Genomic DNA, 23,832 nt, shown 5'->3' on the forward strand with positions numbered 1-23,832 from the left:
GAAAAAATTCGCTATTGCTGGTGACAGTGGCGAACCCATATAGCATCTTATTTACACTTTTCGATGTTGTGTACTCTCCCCAATATATTTGCTTCTGTATGAAATGTAGCCTTATCAAATTCTACATATTACCAAAACTATGTATTCACAAACTGTTATCCAATTACAGTCATATGCTAACCTTTGACAAAACAGAACCGAATTTGAACCGAACTATGACTGATCTGAATATAACTCGCCTTTATATTAAATGCACAACGCAAGTAAAAGAATTATCTCGCCCTAATAAAAATTTCCACTTACCTTGCGTCTTGACAACATTGTTGCAAATTTCTCTAAAACACAACGACAAACAGCAGGCAAGCAGCGGCTAAGCTAGATTTCTATTTCTAAGTAAAATTTTCAAACTGTATTCAAACTGTTGTCTACCGCATAGTGCAATGTGGTAATGCGTAATAATAAACTGTGGAATGAGGAGAGTGAGTATTCCTGTGAAACGGTATTCCAAAACAACGATTATAGAATGCATTATGTATTCAAAAAGAGAGTAAAAACTTAACGTGTTTTACACATAACACTTGTTTGAACAATACCATACTTAACAAAGTGAACAACTTTGTGAAAAGGGTACAGTGTTAACGGAGAATTTCTATAAAAACCAAACAGCTTAATCAGTTAATATGTTAATGCATGACTCAGGAAAGGAGTGTGATCTTTCTCTCAACTCTGAGAAAGTAAACGAAATTAACTAGCTGTCAATAATCATTTTTAAAAATTAGGTGCGCAGTGCTCCAGTCTTACCTCAGACTTCTTCTCTTCAAAAAATGATAATATTATTCAAAATTTATATTCTCTTCACCTTCCCGTATAAACATCTTACGCATCCTTGCTGTCCTATACAGTAAATCCTCCTTCGTCTAACAGATACAATCACATTCCAATACAGCACTGCTAAATACATCCATCCCTTATCAAACTTCGAGGAAGAATGTATCAGACTGCGCAAAGACAGTGCCACAACAAGACCAAACATTTTGTAACAGTAACTTAACTTTCCCTCTCTCTCTCTCTCTCTCTCTCTCTCTCTCTCTCTCTGTCTCTGTCTCTCTCTCTCTTACATGCAAGTCGATAACATAGAAAAATCAAAATGACATGTCCACCTTACAGTTTCTGTGCTCTTTCCCTTTTTTGTGTCGGTGTAACACTTGTATTTCTTACACTGTTTTCGTTATACGTGCTTTTTGTGAGGCGGTATTCCTCTCCAATTTTTCTTACAATTGACGAGCATGGAAATAAGAAGAACTGTAACATTCACAAGATGAGCAAGCAATTGCCGAATCAGCGCCCTCCAAACACGGAGGAACTAATAACACTGCAGTGTGTTTTGGCCTTTGTCGGGATCAGGACAGGGCGACAACAGGCACGACGCCGGCAGGCGAGGCCGGCTGCTCCTCCACTAATTATCGCTTTCCCTCGTTGCCACCACAGCCCGAGGCGGGCGCAACGGTGTAAATTCGGAGTCGCCGATGGAAAAGCGTCTTAATTAGCTGTGTCCTGTACGTCTACTAAGGCCACCAATCACATACGAACGACAGAGCAGACACGCGACGTAATGGCTGTGACACACTTTCCAAACAGCTAGGGAGCGTTGTCGTTATACGCCCTTGACAAACTAACGTTCTCTCACTGTAACGTCTTAGACAGACCTCCTAGGCTCAACTAGACTGACACATTACACTGATAGTAGTACATTATAAAAATATTTGTGATCCAACAAGACTTTCCATAATAACTGGACACATATGACAGCATTCTCCGGAAGTTTGTGTTAAATATTTTCTGAGGATCTCCACTGATCACTCAGGCCAATTAACGTCTCGAAAATGGTTCAGATGGCTCTGAGCACTATGGGACTTAACTTCTAAGGTCACCAGTCGCCGAGAACTTAGAACTAATTAAATCTAACTAACCTAAGGACATCACACACATCCATGCCCGAGGCAGGATTCGAACCTGCGAGCGTAGCGGTCAGTCGGCTCCAGACTGTAGCGCCTAGAACCGCACGGCCACTCTGGCCGGCTAATTAACGTCTCGTTACAGGAAAATTCGATTACGTAGTTCCATAAACGCAGTTCAAAAGCACATCAAGTGAATAAATAAGAAAATAATTCAGAAATTCGCCAAAAAATCTCGAAAACACTGTAGTATTTCCACCGAGATTTTGCTGTAACGGGAGTTATCATATATGTAAGACGAGCAAAATCCACGCACTCGGACGCCACAGCATGCGGCGCGGTGTAGTCGCGCGATCTAGGGCGCCTTGCCACGGTTCAAGCGGCGCTCCCCGTCGCAGATTCGACTCCTCCCTCAGGCATGAGTTTGTGCGTGTTGTCCTTAGCGTAAGTTTGTTTAAGCTAGATTAAGTAGTGTGTCAGCATACGGACCGATGATCTCAGCAGTGGGCCCCATAGGAACTTACCACAAATTTCCAATTTCCATAATTTGCCATAGCGTGATTCCCTGCATATTAACAGTGCCAAAATGTCTGTAACAGAATTTCGTTCCGTTCATCTTTTTGTTAGAAACTGGACGTGAAAGGAAGGCAGTTCGGCTACACCAATCACAACTAAGACAATTACCTCGCTTCAGTATTGTGTAACTGTACTGCCCTGTTAGAGCATTGAATAGAGTTTTGCCTTAGAATGCTTGAGTTCCAGAGTTCGATTCTTAGTCTAGGCTTATTTTTTTACGGTCTTATTTTAGGTTTTATGATACTGTATGGTATCTAGCTTCTTAGTCGTTATGTAGCAATTACAGTAGGTCTTACAGAAAACATTTGCATTTGTTTAATACTAACACAGAAATGAAAGTACATTCGTTTTAATATTCCACTATTAAAGATGTATTTTGGCTTTAAACGTTTATTTCGTTTTCTTCCATGCACCACAACACTCCATTAACAACATTATTACCTTTTTCTTCCACCGAAGAAGACAAAAAACACCACTACCCGTCACCTTCTTGATGTATTCCCGCTTCTTTTATCCTAGCTAGTTCAGGAAACTACACAAATATATACGGTGATAATGCAGCTCGTTGAAATTAAATCACAATGAAGTGAATACCCTTAGCTGCATACAGGCGTTGAAATAAGTCAACGGGGACAGTTGGAAATGTGTGCCCCGACCGGGACTCGAACCCAGGACTCCTATTTGCATGGCAGACGCTCTGTCCATCTGAGCCACCTAAGACACAGAAAAGTGCGACTGCAGGAATTTATCTCTGGCACGCCTCCCACGAGACCCACATTCCCAACTTATTGTCCCGCACTATATTCATAATGCCCCTGCCCATTATACTCATTACTCGCGGCGTGTTGCCGATTCCCGTAAGAGTTCGGGTATTGTTTGTGCATCAGCACAGAAGATGATCAAATGGCCGGTGAGCCTTATCACCGAGGCCACAGAGTATATCGCGACTGCAGAGACTTATCCCCATACGCCTGTATGCAACAGGGTACTCATTTCATTATAATTTAATTCTAACGAGCTGTTCTTTCGGACATGTGCGAAAGAACAGATACCACCTTCATATATATATATATATATATATATATATATATATATATATATATATATATATATATATATATATATAGTTGCCAAGGAGAAACTTTCTCAGTTTGTTTTCAGGTTTTGCTTAGCTGTCTGTCAGACATTTTATATCACTGGGTACGTGGTTAAAAAATTTTGTTGGCATTATGAACACAGTTCTGTGATAAAGACAACCTTAATGTGAAGTAATGAGTGTCATTTTTCCTTCTGGCTTTGTAATTATGTACATGATTGTTTCTTTTGATCTGTAGTGGATTATTTACTGCAGGCCTCATAAGGGAATAAATACAATGTAAAGCAGTAGTCAGAGTGCCCAACTGCTTAGACAGGTGTCTACAAGATGATCACTGCTGAGCACCACATGTTTTGTCTTACAGCACATTTTTGAGCAACAAAGACTTTCTTTCTTAAAGGTGATTTATCCCAGAACGTTATTGAATGAAAACATGCAGTAAATGTCAGCTTACTGATTTGCCTCTCCCCAAGATTTATAATGATTCTAAGTGCAAATGTGGCTGAACTGTTTTAGAAGTTCCAAAATATGCTTTTTCCAGCTCAAATTCTCATCAATCATTTGGAAGTTTCCGCCCCTTTTATTATTTCCTCACCATGTGTTACACTTAGTGTAGTGGACTGTTAAGGCAGCCAGTCCACAGTGAAGTAGCCGAAAGGGCACGCGTCAACTCACGCCGTCTGGAACAGGATTCGTAATGAATGTGATAAAGAAAAGAACGTAGCTACTAGAACACTTAACTTTTATATTGTCCTTTGGTATACAGCATTCTGGATGATACAAGTGAGACTCTATCTTGAGGTACATGCAACGTTACAAATGGTTAATGGCGCCTTGCTAGGTCGTAGCCATTAACTTAGCTGAAGGCTATTCTAACTGTCTCTCGGCAAATGAGAGAAAGGCTTCGTCAGTGTAGTCGCTAGCAACGTCGTCGTACAACTGGGGCGAGTGCTAGTACGTCTCTCGAGACCTGCCTTGTGGTGGCGCTCGGTCTGCGATCCTGACAGTGGCGACACGCGGGTCCGACATGTACTAATGGACCGCGGCCGATTTAAGCTACCACCTAGCAAGTGTGATGTCTGGCGGTGACACCACACTTAGCATTGGTGTAGTACCCCTACATGTGCAGAACTGAATATGTTGTGTCTTTTTAAAACTGAGGATGAGACCATTCACAGAAAACCAGTCAATGTTAAGAATATTGCTTCCATTTCTTCTGTTTCTGTGTGTATGCTTGGATCGATTTCAATACTAGAGTCATGCATAAAATGAGCTAATTCTGCTTGTTGTGTATTAGGCGGAAGATCTTTTATATATATGAGGAACAACAGTGGACCTAAGACTGAGTCTTGGGGAACCCCAAACGTGATTTCTTACCAGTCACAGTTACGTGCCCGAAGTATATTTGTTGATTTACTAAATATAACTTTTTACATTCTTTTGGTTAGATATGAAATTATCCATTTGCTCGCTATGCCATGAATCTCATAAAATTTCATTTGCCTAGGAGAACACTGTGATTCACACAAATGCCTTAGATCGGTCGCAGGAAACGCCAACCGGCGCTATTTTATTATGTAATGCTTTATTTCTGGTGAGTGGTAGTGGTATTCTCAATAGAGGGACTCTTCTGAACTGCAAACTGTGATTTGCTGAAGATATTATTGTTGCTAAGGTGAGATACTATTCTAGAATACATAATCTCAAAATTTTGGAAAATAAAGTCAGCAGTTATAATGCAAACACAGTAAGGTATTATGTACAAAACTGGTTCATGCATAACTTACGTAGGTTTACGCAGATATAAAACCTGGAGGGAAGTCCCTCTGGATTGAAAAACTGTAGGCGGTGTAACGTCTAGTAAGAAACAAAAACAACATATTATGTAGTAATTAGAAAATTAGGTGTATCATATTGTGTCATTGTATAAAATTATGTATTTTTTTATTATTTATTTTTGAGAACGTCTGCGTCGGCGAGTAATAAAACCGACACAGAAGATAAATGTTAAACAGAGATTAAAAAAGGAACTAGTATATAATACGTGATGAATATGAATGTCTTTGTCTTCTTAATTTGGAAGTTGTGCGAGTAAGATCTCCTGTGTTGTCGTAGAGAACGCTAATGTAGCATTCTTTTGTCGAGACTAAGCAATGTACGCCATTACGTGTGAATTCACAAAGGTCTGTAATCACTGAGATATTTAAATGTTTTAATAGAGTTGTTTAAATGAAAACTTGTATTATTAATTGTTAAAGCTTGCTTGCCTATTATCCCATCCTGTTGAGACATTTTTCAGTTATATAAATATTATCTGTGGTGCTGAGCTGCGTGGAGAACGAAGAGCCGCTGCCGCGGCGTATTTAAACGACTTACAATATAGTCGAGCATACCGCAAGGAAGCGGTAAAATAATAGTAAAATAATATTATTTCTTTTAGCTCCCAGGCTGGCAGTGAAGATCAGCAGATTTTATGATGTGTTGCAGGTTGACGCGGGCTGCTGATAGGATATAATTCACAGTACAAATAAGTTAATGTACCTTCAAAATCTGATAGGAATCTTGCTGTGCTCCGTTCTGATCTGGCAAACTTTATAGTGACAACGTAATTTTTTTAATGAGAGTCTCATGTTCTTGGGCTAGTCGTGGTATGAAATAGTATTTTACCGAGAAATAAAATCCACTGCAAACTTGTGTTTTTGAACGATCATACGAACTGTAACATCAGTGTTCATAACAAAGTAATTTCATTTTTCAATAACTATGAAGTAGGGAAGATATATTGATTCTTAGCATGAGTTACAGTTACGAAAAAACGTTCCTTTAATTGTAGGCCAGATACAGAACCATAAGACTTCAATATATATATATATATATATATATATATATATATATATATATATATATATATATATATATATATATTATTTTGCTAAAAGGTAATGATGATAAAGAAATTCAAAGTAGTTCTTATATGCGTTGTTACGCCAATAATCATAATTACATAAACGAAAGAGCAACAATTCACAATTCACGAGTTTACGTGAAACTGGCGCCCAACGTGGGGCACGAAACAAACATTCCACAACGGTGTACTGTCTTTAAGAACACAGATTACTAGCTGTGGAAGAAAATGCAACTTGTTAAAAGCGTTTATTGTTCAGTAAGCCGTCGCTTCACTGGTATGCACATGGTAAAATCTGTTTGCTAGATGGGTGATAACCAGGCAAGCTACACTGAAAGGAGGAAAGGAAAACTACGTAAAAAAAAAAATCACACACCTTTAAAAAAATTTACAAAAGGGCCATATACGCCTAGTAACAATATGAAAACTGTGTTATGATAAGGTAAAAACAAATAGACGCCATGTAGATGAGAGTGATTATGCAAAGAACAGTTAAAAGGTATTAAAAAATAAACTGTGTGCATAAACAATTGAGGAAAGGACGGAATATTGTGTGTAGTAGGGACAGAAAATGACTGTTGTATCTGCACCAATATATACGTCGATAAGTCTAGTGTTGAGTGATAGACTGTCCTAGTGCAGTGCTCAACGAACAATAGACAGTGTATAAAAACAGTAGTTATTGATCCGTTCGGAGTCGATTCAAACAAACATCGCTCGACGGAGACATTTAGTATGTGTGTAACGAAACATTTTCGCGTGTTGAAAGACGCTCTGGCAGTGTATCAACCGTGGGAGTGAGTGAAAATGTGTAGTACAATGTGCGTGTGACGAACCCTGAATACCAGTGTCACAATGCCACAAGAAACCTGTTATCACGCCAAAGCGGGAATGTAAAAGGTGGTTTGGCGCGAAGTACCACAAGAAGTTTTGTAGCACAGATAGTCAGAGGTCAGCATCCAAACAGTTAACATCAGCAAGATTGGATCAATTATATCTTGGATGCGGATGTATATTGGCTGTTAGATTATGGAATTTATTTGTTTGCCGTGGATCAAGAAATTTCGGGGCCAAGAAGACAATTTACGGAGCAATTTTACATCAAGAGCCATGATCATGTGTGACGAGTTCATATTTGTACCATAGAAGACCGCCACAACCACCACCTTAAATACAAGCAAACTATAATATTGTATTTATTTGAATAGACCAGTAAGTTGCTTAATATGCGAATAATAAGTTATCTGATTTTCTCATTTACCTGTATGGGCCGGCCGCGGTGGTCTAGCGGTTCTGGCGCTGCAGTCCGGAACCGCGGGACTGCTACGGTCGCAGGTTCGAATCCTGCCTCGGGCATGGGTGTGTGTGATGTCCTTAGGTTAGTTAGGTTTAAGTAGTTCTAAGTTCTAGGGGACTTATGACCTAAGATGTTGAGTCCCATAGTGCTCAGAGCCATTTGAACCATTTTTTTTTACCTGTATGGGTTTCCTTTCCTAGTGATGCAATAACCCCGAGTGTCCTAATTCTAATGAATCATTACCGCTTTAAAAGTATTTATTAACTTTTACAGAGTAATAATTTTCTCAAGTGTTTAATTAGTCTTTCGTATGAAATGTTCCATGCGATTGGCAGAAGTGAATAGTCAAAGTATTTCAAAAGAATTATTTAAAGAAAAATATATAATTACAATATACAGTTTTCTCCCATTTTAAAATCTTTGCTCAATACTAAAAGTAACAGAATAGAATTGTGATTATAAGAAGCATTTGCAGGTGATTAAAATTTAAAGGCCAACACAATTATTCTTTATTTTGGTCTGTGACAGTGCTTTTATTCTTATATTTCCATTTGTGTAAGTATCTATATTCTGTCCAGTCAGAAGTGTTTGTAGTAAACAGGCAGTAGACGTTCCCTCTACCAAATGCTAAGCCAGTAATTCAATAATCCTTACAGTGAAAGTATTTATGAAGTATAGTATTCATTCTAGAGACATTCGCGTTCTTGTTAATACTACTGGCAAGAAATTGTTAAGACCATAACAGGTACAAGGTCCCCATGTTTCGCTTGTGTTCTGCATAATGCTAAGCGTGTATGTTCCATTTGAAAACAAAAAGTAATCACTTTGGTGAGCATAACAGTTTGCTAATATTAGTGTCTTTCAATTGTGAAGTGTTGTAGCTACCTCATGTCCAGTTTCGCTGTGCTCCTCTCTTATTAAGTGGTACAGTGTAATGAACATAATATTTCTTGCTTTAAAACAGACAGTGTACTTTACTGAGGGATAATTGTTGTCCAGACCTTTTAATCTTTTATCTGCGCTGCTCATGGTTAACTTCACCACCAATACTTGCTATATATACGAAGACAGTAACTTGTTCTCGAAAGAACAGTTACTGTTGATGACTGTGCAGCTTTTCCCTGGAATAAATGATGACTAACTGAAACCCTCAGCTGCCGACAGGTGTTGTTGATATACCTCGATGTGGACAGCTGAAAATGTGTGCTCCGACCGGGACTCGAACCCGGGATCTCCTGCTTACATGGCAGACGCTCTATCCATCTGAGCCACCGAGGACACAGATGAATAGCGCGACTGCGGGGACTTATCCCTTGCACGCTTCCCGTGAGACTCACATTCCCAACTGTCCACAATTCTACATATGTATTGTACCTTATAGACATTTTCCCACCCATTCATTACTCGTGCACGCTTTGGCGATTCCCGTAAGAGTTTGGGCAACCTGTGCGCATTCGCGCAGACGAAGGTCAACGGCTGGGTAGCCTTTAACTATGTATACGAAGACAGTAACTTGTTCTCGAAAGAACAGTTACTGTTGATGACCGTGCAGCTTTTCCCTGGAATAAATTATGACTAACTGAAACCCTCAGCTGCCGACAGGTGTTGTTGATATACCTCGATGTGGACAGCTGAAAATGTGTGCCCCGACCGGGGCTATTGTTTCGTGTCCAGATCGCAAAACAGTTTTCAGTCCTAAGTATAGTCATATACAGCAGTTAGTTTTCTTGATTAGCAGTATATTTACTTGGAATCACTTTGAGTAATTAGGCTAGCGACAGTTTCTTATTTATGTAACTGCAGTTTCAGTTTACAACCACAATTACATTTGTTCGATTCCCGTTAAAATGACTGCTGCTCCTTATCAATAAGTAATATTTCTGGTGACGAAATTTTGTTCTATAAATTGATATTAGCATACGATCATGGTCAGACTTTAAATTCCTTTCGCAGGAGAGGCATTACAGGGAATTTACTCACCCAGTGATAACCGGTAGTGTCATAGCCTTTATAACTAAGGAGCTGGCTGCATGGACTGAAAGGTAACCAGTGAAACAAAAACAAAGAGAACCGGTCTGCCGATACTCATCTAAAGTCCAGTTAGCTTTGTTTCACACAAGTTCTAAGTTTGGGATCTGATACATTAAACAGTCTAAGCGGTATTATTCACAAAAGATTCAAATGAACCATATCATCACCAGATGGTAATCAGCGGTTTTGTCACATTTGTATACAGCAGAATACTGCATATTTACGACTATAACGAGTCTCATTTTGGTCATTATATTGTTTGTTGTCTTTCTTCGTTCTGTTAGAATACCTGTGTCGTTCATATATGAGAGCTATTCGGAATTAAGGAACGATAGGTCGCGAAATGGAAACCACAGTGAAAGTCAAAACTGTTTTATTTGCAACAGTTAGCTACAACTTCCAGCTACTTATCTCCATAGTCGCCGATCCGATTTAGACGTTTGTCGTAGCGTTGTACCAACTTTCCCTCGTTATAGAAGGCGGCCGCTAGTGCTTTCCGACAATTCTCTACGCTGGCCTACAGCTAGTTGTCTGTACCAAACTGTTGTCTTCATAGCCAGAGGTTCATGTGAGCAGAAATGAAACTCAGAGGGAGACAATTACGGGCTGTATTGTGGGTAATCAAACATTTCCAACTGAAAACGATGCAGGAGCATCTTAATTCCACCTGCAGAATGCCGCTGAAATTTGTGTTGAAGAAGAAACCGCACGACAGCTATGTAATGTTGGCTGCATAGCTTCAGGCGAAATTTCTCACCAGGCCCTCGTACTTGGCGGAAGACACTATCGTTCTACTTATCTTTATGTGCTCCCTGTGTGCTCAGAACTAAAAAGAACGACTTAACGCGATCGACGGGCATACTAGAGACACTGCCCAACACACCTGTGCAAAACTTCATCTGATTTGACTGTGATTTCCATTTCGCGACCGATCGTGCCTTACTTTACGAATAACCCTAGTACAAAATTCATCAAATATTTGCTGCTTAACTCGTATACAACTCACATTTTTACGAAAAATTATCTCTAGTTTCTGAAAGCCAAGAAATTCCACAAGTGGTCTGGCTGCTGTGACTTCTGGGTCTAGGTTTGCGTCTCGAAGTGATTGTTCTTTAGAACCACTCATGGGACACCTGGAGCATAAGAAATGCTACAGACGAGAGCAATCGTTGTCCGCCCAGGTCAACACAGGCACCAATATCTTGCATAAATTGTGTGGCAGCAGGTGGGAGCATACATTTCCACACTGAAAGGTTCTGGCCTAGTACTAGCATATACTGTCGCGGAATACTGCTACACTGTGTGGTCGAAAAGCAGCCATGTAAGGAAACTAGATGTCAAACAACACAACACGATGCGTATCATCAGTAGATGCAACAAGAGTACACCGCGGCAGTGGTTACTCGTGCTGAGCCGCATTGCCCCACCTCTGCTAGTCACGAAGGGCTTTTTGGTCCGTTAATTCAAAAGGACTCAAAGTGACAAAGAGCTGCCAGTGCATCCCTCATATACCACCGAGAAGGATGAGGGACAGAAAAGCCCCATTAGTCTTAGCGGATCAACTACTAGACACAGACTTTAACATCATTCCGCCCTGCCGAACGCACTGGAACGCCGACAACGTGACGATTCACTGGCCCACTTCCGACCCCATACAAAGACTTACTGGACTCAAACTTCCCCAGCGACAGTGGAAAGCTCTTAACAGGATTCGAAGATCACATGGAGTCTGCCACGACCTTCTGTACAAATGGAGCAAATCCTGAAGCCGTCAATGTGACTGTGATGCTCTGAGTCAGACAGTTGACCATACTGTGAGTGACTGCAAAGTTAGAGCATACCCAGTCCCAAATCAGATCTATATCAATTGAATGATGCTGCAATTTCTTGGATGGATAGCTTGGTCATTAATATATAAGGTTTATGTTTGCTGCCCATGTCTCATAATCCAGTCAACCGTATTAGTGTAAATTTATTGTTCATTTCATTTTTCTTTTCATTACTTATCTTACTGTTCATTTTGATGTTCTTTTTATTGCTGACTTTAATCACCATTCATTTGGTCATATGAAAGTGCAATTTATTGGTTCTTGGCTCTTTTGCATCTACACTCCTGGAAATTGAAATAAGAACACCGTGAATTCATTGTCCCAGGAAGGGGAAACTTTATTGACACATTCCTGGGGTCAGATACATCACATGATCACACTGACAGAACCACAGGCACATAGACACAGGCAACAGAGCATGCACAACGTCGGCACAAGTACAGTGTATATCCACCTTTCGCAGCAATGCAGGCTGCTATTCTCCCATGGAGACGATCGTGGAGATGCTGGATGTAGTCCTGTGGAACGGCTTGCCATGCCATTTCCACCTGGCGCCTCAGTTGGACCAGCGTTCGTGCTGGACGTGCAGACCGCGTGAGACGACGCTTCATCCAGTCCCAAACATGATCAATGGGGGACAGATCCGGAGATCTTGCTGGCCAGGGTAGTTGACTTACACCTTCTAGAGCACGTTCGGTGGCACGGGATACATGCGGACGTGCATTGTCCTGTTGGAACAGCAAGTTCCCTTGCCGGTCTAGGAATGGTAGAACGATGGGTTCGATGACGGTTTGGATGTACCGTGCACTATTCAGTGTCCCCTCGACGATCACCAGTGGTGTACGGCCAGTGTAGGAGATCGCTCCCCACACCATGATGCCGGGTGTTGGCCCTGTGTGCCTCGGTCGTATGCAGTCCTGATTGTGGCGCTCACCTGCACGGCGCCAAACACGCATACGACCATCATTGGCACCAATGCAGAAGCGGGAACGTAGCCCAGCTTCATGGAGACGGTTGCGAATGGTCCTCGCCGATACCCCAGGAGCAACAGTGTCCCTAATTTGCTGGGAAGTGGCGGTGCGGTCCCCTACGGCACTGCGTAGGATCCTACGGTCTTGGCGTGCATCCGTGCGTCGCTGCGGTCCGGTCCCAGGTCGACGGGCACGTGCACCTTCCGCCGACCACTGGCGACAACATCGATGTACTGTGGAGACCTCACGCCTCACGTGTTGAGCAATTCGGCGGTACGTCTACCCGGCCTCCCGCATGCCCACTATACGCCCTCGCTCAAAGTCCGTCAACTGCACATACGGTTCACGTCCACGCTGTCGCGGCATGCTACCAGTGTTAAAGACTGCGATGGAGCTCAGTATGCCACGGCAAACTGGCTGACACTGACGGCGGCGGTGCACAAATGCTGCGCAGCTAGCGCCATTCGACGGCCAACACCGCGGTTCCTGGTGTGTCCGCTGTGCCGTGCGTGTGATCATTGCTTGTACAGCCCTCTCGCAGTGTCCGGAGCAAGTATGGTTGGTCTGACACACCGGTGTCAATGTGTTCTTTTTTCCATTTCCAGGAGTGTATTTTATAACTAATGTATTTAAACTTGATGTGCTTGTTTTCTTAACTCCTCATCTGGAAGAATTTAAATGTCCGCTGTACCATATATGTCCAAGCGCTTATGCCTAACGATATATAAATAAATTACGAAAAATGTACGTCTTCTTATTTCTGATTACAAATCACACACAAGACTCCAGTTTTCCTTACAAATATAAATTTTTACTTACTGATCTTTCGTAAAAGATTGTTAATAACGATGGTTTACATTAAGAAAATTACAAATTATATTTCCATCCTTACGTACAGGGTGGTTGTAATTAAACTTTCGCTACTTGAAACAGTGCAGACGGAAAGCTATTTACCGTAAGGGTACCCAACTTCATAGGAAGGATGTTCAGATTTGCGTTGTTAGTAGTGTTAGCGTCTGGACTTTTTGTTAGGTGCCGGTACTGGCACGGCGGTGCAGGGCTGAAACACAAATCAGTGTGCATGACAGTTGTGGACAGTCAGTACTGGTCTGCACAAGTTGAGCAGGGCTTTATTCGTGAAGCTGTTTTATCACAACAGCAATAGTTCTGCTGCTCTCTGTGAGTATCGACGCTTTAAAGAAACAATCGAGAGGTCCTCTTTCCGCGCCGCGGTTGAAGAACGTGGCAATTTGGAAATTCCTCTTTGGAGAGGCCGACGGAAAATTGTGCAGTAATTTGTTGATGAAGTTACTGTTGCCTGGCTGAGAATGCTGGTTGCAGAGGGCGATCTTCAAGCAGTGCACGCATTGCGTCACGACCGCGGAGCATTCCATGGTCCACCATTCGAAAAGAGCTGCGAACAACCTCTAGTGCGGTTCCAGACTGTCGTGGATGCAGATAGTCGTCACACTGAGCGACGTTTGTAACCTGGATCGTAAACATAGCAGGCAATTAACATGTGGAGATTAAAATGTGTTTATTACAACAGTTTATTTGTTATTTCTCTTCAACACGTCCTTCCAATCGTTTCCACTAAGTTTGATAGTCCTGCGATTATTCGGTTTTCCTGGAGGACCTCCCAAGTAGCGAAAGTTTAATTATAACCACCCTGTATATTATGCTTCATGGAAATGCTAATGAATCATGCACTTTTGTTTAAAATTTTACCATAGGCGTAATCGAACCCATGAGCCCTACAAGGCAGAAAAACTATAGCACAAAACCACATTGTCTGTCGATAAAAAAAAGGAACCCATTTTTAGGGTTTAAGGACGGTCGTAAAACCCAACGTCGATTTTCTCGAGATATTTTCTGCGTTGCATCGAAAAGCTTAGAAAGTTTGATGTGTGAGTTATGAACTTCACCGACCTATCATAAACACAAAAAAATGTAACTGCCTTGTGGTCTCTTTGTTAGGTACTGTGCCATTGGATTATAAGCTATGAATAGATCTGATCCTCTCATTTTATTGTTCAATAGATATATTTTATTACATAAGCAGTAAGAACCTTAGAGGTCATTAATACACTACTGGCCATTAAAATTTCAACACCAAGAGGAAATTCAGATGGTAAACGGGTATTCATTGGACAAACATATTATACTAGAACTGCTATATGAGTACATGTTCACGCAATTTGGGTGCATAGATCCTGAGAAATCAGTACCCAGAAAAACCACCTCTGGCCGTAATAACGGCCTTGACACGACTGGGCATTGAGTCAAACAAAGCTTGGATGGCATGTACAGGTACAGCTGCCCATGCAGCTTCAACACGATACCACAGTTCATCAAAAGTAGTGACTGGCGTATTGTGACGAGCCGGTTGCTCGGCAACCATTGACCAGACGTTTTCAGTTGGAGAGAGATCTGGAGAATATGCTGGCCAGGGCAGCAGTCGAACATTTTCTGTATCCAGAAAGGCCCGTACAGGACCTGCAACATGCGGTCGTGCATTATCCTGCTGAAATGTAGGGTTTCGCAGGGATCGAATGAAGGGTAGGGCCACGGGTCGTAACACATATGAAATGTAACTTCCACTGTTCAAAGTTCCGTCAATGCGAACAAGAGGTGACCGAGACGTGTAACCAATGGCACCCCATACCTTCACGCCGGGTGAAACGCCAGTACGGCGATGACGAATACACGCTTCCAATGTGCGTTCACCGCGATGTCGCCAATCACGGATGCGACCATCGTGATGCTGTAAACAGAACCTGGATTCATGCGAAAAAATGACGTTTTGCCATTCGTGCACCCAGGTTCGTCGTTGAGTACACCATCGCAGGCGTTCCTGTCTGTGATGCAGCGTCAAGGGTAACCGCAGCCATGGTCTCCGAGATGATAGTCCATGCTCTTGCAAACGTCGTCGAACTGTTCGTGCAGATGGTTGTTGTCTTTCAAACGTCCCCATCTGTTGACTCAGGGATCGAGACGTGGCTGCACGATCCGTTACAGCCATGCGGATAAGATGCCTATCATCTCGACTGCTAGTGATACGAGGCCGTTGGGATCCAGCATGGCGTTCCATATTACCCTCCTGAACCCACCGATTCCATATTCTGCTAACAGTCATTGGATCTCGACCAACGCGAGCAGCAATGTCGCGATACGATAAACCACAATCGCGACAGGCTCCAATCCGACCTTTATCAAAGTCGGAAACGTTATGGTACGCATTTCTCCTCCCTACACGAGGCATCACAACAACGTTTCACCAGGCAAAGCCGGTCAACTGCTGTTTGCGTATGAGAAATCGGTTCGAAACTTTCCTCATGTCAGCACGTTGTAGATGTCGCTACCGGTGCCAACCTTATGTGAATGCTCTGAAAAGCTAATCATTTGCATATCACAGAATCGTCTTCCTGTCGGTTAAATTTCGCGTCTGTAGCACGTCATCTTCGTGGTGTAGCAATTTTAATGACCAGTAGTGTATAATATTTGTAGCTACTGAGGATTGACAGAGAACAACATCAGAGCTATCAGTAAAGTATATGTAAGATGGTTGCTGGAAGTTTGCTGCTGGACGCAGCCATTGTGCCTAGGTACTGCCGTGCTGAGAACAGCTTCGCATGATTAACGGCAGTCACTTTCTCTGGCGCTGACAGACATTGTCATTAACATCGTCATACAAAACGCTACTTGATACGTTCTGGTGCTGGGAGTCATCGCGAACTGACACATCCAGTTTCTGTATTTCAATCGTTCTGTATTTGAACTAATCTTCGTGTACATTCTTAATGCTCGTATTCTACACTTAGGTAACGTCCCACCACATAGGACACATAATGAATCTTTCGTTTCGTGATGCTTCCTTGATACACAGAGACGAACAAACCTGTCACAAATGCGTACCTTTTTAGATGTAATTTCACTACCCCTGGTCCATTTTACACTTTTTTCTCCGATCTGAGAATGAGATCTCCCACTCAGGTACGTGAGCTGCAGAGAACTGTGAAAACTGAGGTCTAGTGAAATTCACTCAATTTGTCGCCAGAGGCTACGTGACAAAAATTGATATGTGTTTTTTTTTTTTGAGAACGTTCATGCTCTAAGGTTATGTAACAAATTTTATTCTCCGTCTAAATTGCATATATATTTTAACAAACAGAATCGGTTCCATCAAACTATCTGCAGATCAGACCACGTTGGCTACAACAGGAACTCGTCAAAACAGCTTGTGTAATTAATTAGATAAGCACTTTAAAACTGGCAATGGATATCTAAAAGGAAGACAAAAACAGTAAGCCGTAGCCTTCGTAGATTTCAAACAAGACCTATCATTGTATCCACAGTTCTTCAGTGTTGGACATATTAAGGAATTTAGAGCTTCTCCCAAATTAATAAAACTGATAAAATTAACCCTCAAAAACAGCACATCCAAATTAAAATTCAGAGGAATTCTATCTAAGCTGTTTAGGATTAAAACAGAAGTAAGACAGGGTAATGGTCTACTGTCATTACTCTTCAACTGTGTTCTGGGATAATTCATGAGACAACGCTATAAGAAAAATCCTAAGGAAATACGACTTAGAACCAATAAAGATCGAATAAGCTTAAATTGCTTAAGTTTCGCAGATGACTCAGCATTACTAGCTAATAACATGGAAGAAGCCAGAAATCAAACAATAAGCCTGCAAAATATGGTTCAAAAAATAGGACTCCATATATCATTCCAAAAGACTGAGATGATGGTAACAGACTCACATAAACTACATAACAGAAAACAACAGAAAAACAAAAATACTGAAACAGTTTAAATACCTAGGACAAATTGTAACATGCAACAAGAAAGAAAAACCAGCTTGGCAAGAAAGAACTAAAAAAGCTATAAGGACTCTAAAACTAACATGGTCTACATATAATAAAATTTTTACTCTACAAGACAGTAATTCAGCCAGGGGTAACATAAACAAGAGAAACACTTTTTAAAGTCATTCAGAGAAACACAAACGACAGAATCGTAAAAGAAGAGAGAAGAATAGCTAGAATAAGTTAAATAAAGACCAAAAAGAAAGACATAATAGGATAGTGTCAAATGAAGTGGTGTATAGGGAACTGGAGCCTATTGCAGAAATGCTATACATAAAAACACGATTTCTTTCTTTGGCCACAGAATCTAGATTAACAAGAAGAATTGTGGATACACTCTGTAATCTGAAACATCAAGTAGGGTGGATCAACGAAATTACTGAGGAAATGAAAGAACTAGAAATAAGTCTGGAGGATCTGCAAAACAAAATATAAAATCTCAAGGAACTGAAAAACAAGCAAATAAGATTTAAACCAAAAACGGACAAATGACACACAGTGAAAAGCGTGCAGCTGAGGAAAGCCGGAATAGATCAGAACGAATAAAAAGGTACTGGGCAGTATTTTAGGGCGCAAACACGTATGCACTTGCCGAAGAAGATGAACAGCAAATGGTTGACTGAAGTGGTCTAGTGAGGCCACAAAAATATATAACAATAATAATAATAATGAAACAATTTTGTTCTATAACTTAGCATGCAAATTTGCTTACGAGTATGTAATCTGATGGGTTACCCTGGTAGCCAACCTACTCAGCCCTACAGATGATTCGACTGAACCGAAACCAGTGATAATTGAAGAAATTTGGGTAGTAAACGATCAGTAAAATTAGAGGCTACGTTGGTGGTAATGATAAGCGTCAAAAAGTTCCTGCAAAGAACCAGGGATTGATACGCAAACTTTATGGTAGCTAAGATGACATTCATTCACCTAAGCTAACATACCACAAATTAAGAATTAAAGCCTTATAGTAAAGAACAACCACGATAGTTCTGAATTTTGAGTCGATCAGCAGATGCGGGAAGGAGTACTGGGCTGAACAGTTATCATAGCAAGTGCGATCAGTACCGTAAAAGCAGCAATTTCGGTAGGAATGAAAGTATTACTTGGCCTTTAAGAATAGCTTCTTCTGTCTCGGCATAACTATCTACACGTTGTAAATAGCTTTACCGATACGTGAAGCTGTTTCACCAATGTTAATGTTCGAAAGTTGAAAGTCCAACAGCACAAACATTAATCCGGTCTGCTAAATCTGTTCTCAGAAACTAGGAAGAACATAACCGTCAGAAATGCCAAACAGGCGAATGGAGAAACGCTGACTCAAACGTTTTAACAATAGTCAGGAGAGTTTCCCCGATCAACGGCTGACAATGAGCGGAAACCGACCGCAACCGAACTCCCTGCTGCACAATTGGCATTGTACCTGACACGACTCTCACTCGGAAATTTTGATGCATCGCTTGCTGACAATGACACTAGTGATATAAAATTTTATGTAGTACTTCACCGGAATTTTCCGTCAGTCCTGCGTACACCGAAGTGCCACCCGGGAAGTTTTGCGGCACTATTCATTTGATCGTGGATTCTGACGTCAACGTATGTGTAGGAAAACCAATGAGTTCTCACAACGCTGACTGGTAATAGGAAAGCTTCCTCATTGGCAACGCCCGTGTTGTCCGTAGTGAATCGTCATTCCGTATCGTACGGCGGGTGACGATAACTCTACTAACCTCTAAGGCTTGTTGGGAGACGTCGATTAGATGTTGCAGTGGAAGAAACGCAAGATCACATGTACCTCACGACAGCAATCACTATAGCAATATAAACTGACATGGTTGCGTCTGACAGCTTATAGTGTAAATCTAGTCAAGTTTCATTCGAAACTTATATAAAATATATCTTGTATGTTTTTTGATACCTCAGACATTGAAGGTAAAAGTTATTGAATAAGCGGGAGTCAAACGAAAACTAGACAGATGGAAAAAAGTTAATAAACTATATACGGCCTGAAGGCGCTGCTGCAGCATATATACAACGTAGCTGCGACTGAGATGCGGCTTATAAGCACCGACACGTAGACAGGGGATTAGTGCGGTGTTCGTATCTTTCCGACTTGCTTGCAGCAAATGCGGAGACGTGAATTACCAAATGCGTCTAAACAGGACAAACGTGCTGCTATTCTTTAGTTGGCTGCCGAAGGACAAACACCGGTAAGCATCCTTCGGAGAATGAAGGATGTCTACGGGGCTCCATGTCTGTGGGAACCCAACGTTGCCGGCCGTGGTGGCTGAGCGGTTCTAGGCGCTTCAGTCTGGAACCGCGTGACCGCTACGGTTGCAGGTTCGAATCCTGCCTCGGTCATGGATGTGTGTGATGTCCTTAAGTTAGTTAGGTTTAAGTAGTTCTAAGTTCTAGGGCACTGATGACCTCAGTAGTTAAGTCCCATAGTGCTCAGAGCCATTTGAACCATTTTTAAACCAACGTTGTGCAATGGTGCGCCAAGTTCCGTGCTGGTGGCTATTCAACGCAAGACGCCCCTATATCGCAAATGTCGTAAAGCAGAAGTTATACCAGATCACGTGAGAGACACTCGAGCATCTACCCTAAATCTTGATCGCTCCCCATCTTACTACCACGCCTTCGGTTCCTTATAAAAGGTCTTGAACGGCCAACGATTCCTGTCGGCCGATGATGTGCAGCAGGCAGAGACTTTTTCACGTGAGGGGTTACAGTGCTCTATCAAACAGTATCTTCAACCTGGTGCCCCGGTGGGATTATTGCCTCAATGCACACGGCCGTTTTTCCCGTTTGTTATGTTGATTCTGGACTGTACGGCCTTCGAACGGAAACTTTTTGATCGCTCCTTATATTATTTCAAAAGTAATCGCCGTAAATGTTAGTACATTTATCCCATTGTGAGACAGTTCAGTCAATGCCATCATGGAAAAATGTTTGCGGCTTTCTACGGAAACATGGTTGTACACAGGAGTGCACCTCTTTCTCCAAAGCAAATCAAAAAGTTGGCAAAATGTGGGCGGGACTCTAAGGAGCCATCGGAATACTTCACCAGCCAGTGAAAAATTTCTGTGTGGGATCATAATCATCGAAAACGTTGCAGGCAGGTCGGGGTTTTGCAGGGTTGTAGATGATGTGGCTGTCTATAGGAAGAAAGTAAATTGCGGGGGGCGGATGACTACTACAGGGATCTAGACGCAGCTAAATTGACGTGTTGCAGGCAGACAGGAGAAAAGCCTTGTTACTGTTCTATTACATCAACTGTTATAAATCGCTGGTGGCTGTAACAACTCTATGTAGGATTAACCGTCCGTGCTGGCCTACAGAGTAATGGCTGCGTAAGACAAATAGTGGGTGCTAGGCTGATGGGAATGTTATCTACGAAAGCAGGAGGGCACAAAACACCTATTCGTCCGTTCTTTTAGATATTGATCGTCTTCCTGGGACCTTTATCAGGCTGGATTTATAAAAGAGTAAACAAGGTCCAAAAATGAGTGGCATGCGTAGTTGTGTGATCGTTATGGAGATGCTAAAGATCCGCAACTGGTATTCGCTACAAGAGAAACGTTGTATCTGACGGAAAGGTTTACTATTGCACAAATCGAAGGGGTATGTTGCGGGCAATATATTACCTACTCCCACAATGAGGAATTAGAACTAATGCTGGGTTTTATTTACCGACAGCATTCTTTCCAAGTGAATGGAGCTTGGGAGCAGGTACCCGTCACCTCACACCGTAAGGTACGGTGCGAGTGTTGTTTTCGATACAAACGCAGCATCATGTGCGAATTGCGCGAAGAAGAACTGCACAGGATCAACAACTGGTGAAGGAAGTGGCTGTAAATAAATGTACGACTAGGATATTGTTCTGTATAGAGGTGAAGAGATCTATTATTGTTCGATTAGACTATTGGGAGGAAGCCATTGGAAACAATAACAAGGGTATGATATCTGGGAGTAACCGTCTGGACCGAGTTAAAGTAGAATTATTGGGAGAATCAGGTACCCTGTTGAGATATGTCGGAAAAATGTTAAGAAATTTGATTCATTATCCATGAAAAGAGCGGCTTAAAAAACATCTTGACTGACTACAGAATCCCATACACGTCTGGTGGAATGGCCACAACGAGGTATTAGAGTTACTATGGAGGTTACCGACAAACATTCTTCAGGTTCAGACTAGGGATCCCAAGTATTGTATACATGTGGTTTACGAATGCAGTAATCTCATTGTTCTGTGTAATATTTGGGCTGGCCATTGTTGTGCATGTTTTTATTGTACGGGTGTTAAGAAAAAGACGCACCTTAAATTGGTACGGTTCCCACAAAAACTATTACTCTGCAGGGCTTAAGTTGTTTGGGGGAGGAGACCGGACAGTGAGGTCATCGGTCTCACCGGATTAGGGAAGGACGGGGAAGGAAGTCGGCCGTGCCCTTTCAAAGGAACCATCCCGGAATTTGCCTGGAGCGATTTAGAGAAATCACGGAAAACCTAAATCAGGAAGGTCGGACGCGGGATTGAACCCTCGTCCTCCCTAATGTGAGTCCAGTGTGCTAGCCACTGCGCCACCTCTCTCGATGCAGGGCTTAAGAAAGTGATGCAATGTTTTGGATGGACTAAGGTGTGTTCATAGTAAATAAATTACTTCAAGGCTCCAGTAACATCATGTAGTGCATATACAGTGTAGATCTGACTGCATTAGAGGCAGCTAAAAGTGAGGCGACTTTGCTGCTGCTGGAATATTGATTATTCTTCTTCCTGTATTGATGCCCCTGTTAATATATATAGGTTTAACGAATATCGAATTAGAAAAATTTGGGACTTCTTTAGTGAATGAGCAAGTAAAATTTCGCTTTAAAAATATTTTGTTTGTTTCAGGAAACAAACCGACGCTTACCGTCGAATTAAAGATGCGATGACCAAATATTTGTTGGTGTCGACTGCAGCTACAAATAGCAAATATCTCCCGGAAAACCTAAGGAAATAGACTTGACACTTATTACGAAATATAAACTGTAATTTTTTATCCTTGCAATTTTTTAAAATGATAAAAATTATTTAATATCATGCTAGCACAACTCTTTGCGAAGAAAATAAGCCTAAAACTGTTACTGCAGGTCCATCCGCTGAGAAGATCTAGCCAATTGTTTAGAGCGCCTTTTTTTCCTTCAGAAACTCGATATGTCTCCAGAAATATTTAAGGCTTTTTTTTAATTTTTCAAACAAATGCTTGGTTTGACTTACCACGGACAATACTTACAATAAATAGCAAATATGGGAACGTGAATGTCAACGAGTTATAGTGAACCACAATTTTTAACGGTTTTTTCGAAACGTAGGAAAGCAATCGATACTTATCGAAAAGCAATCGATAGATCTCATTAAGCACTACAACTTCCTCATTTAACATTTTTTGATCGGCGTTATACTTTATTTACTTATTTAAGAAAAATCGTTACTGCAACTAAGGATCTCCTTACACTGAAAACATCCAGCGTAAGATTCAAATGGTTCAAATGGCTCTGAGCACTATGGGACTCAACTGCTGTGGTCATTAGTCCCCTAGAACTTAGAACTACTTAAAACTAACTAACCTAAGGACATCACAAACATCCATGCCCGAGGCAGGATTCGAACCTGCGACCGTAGCAGTCGCACGGTTCCGGACTGCGCGCCTAGAACCGCGAGACCACCGCGGCCGGCTCCAGCGTAAGAAATGGCCAGCACTGTCTCCGGGTGGAATCTTACCAAGGAAACGTAGGAAAGCACAGGTCTTCGTACAGTTCTTCACAAGAACCAGACAGGCTGCAGTTACAACTCTTGCACCATTACTTGATGAATACCGATTGATCTTGATTCTGTCAGACATTTGTTGCAGCTAGAGATAGTCGTGTGCCATGTTACCTGACTCCTTGTTGAAGAAATTTTCTGGTTGTGCTAGACTTTTACGATATAGTGTGTTCTCCGATTCAAAAATTTCTAATTCCACGCGTTTAGATAGTGCAGTGTACTAAATAAAATTAAGCTTTACAAAATTCTGCTATTTGAATTTGCGATCTCTGAGCACATAATTGGCATCAGATGGGCGCGACTTCTTACAGAGTCGCAATCAGACGAAATCTGAATTCACTACCTACACTGACGGAAAAAAATTCCGACACCAGAAAAAATTAATGCAGAGTAATGGAATTCCAAGAAAACTTTTCTCTAGGTAATCTTTAAGCGCCGGCCGGTGTGGCCGTGCGGTTAAAGGCGCTTCAGTCTGGAACCGCGTGACCGCTACG

The sequence above is a fragment of the Schistocerca nitens genome, chromosome 4 (assembly GCF_023898315.1).
Source record: "Schistocerca nitens isolate TAMUIC-IGC-003100 chromosome 4, iqSchNite1.1, whole genome shotgun sequence".
NCBI classification, from domain to species: Eukaryota; Metazoa; Arthropoda; class Insecta; order Orthoptera; family Acrididae; genus Schistocerca; species Schistocerca nitens.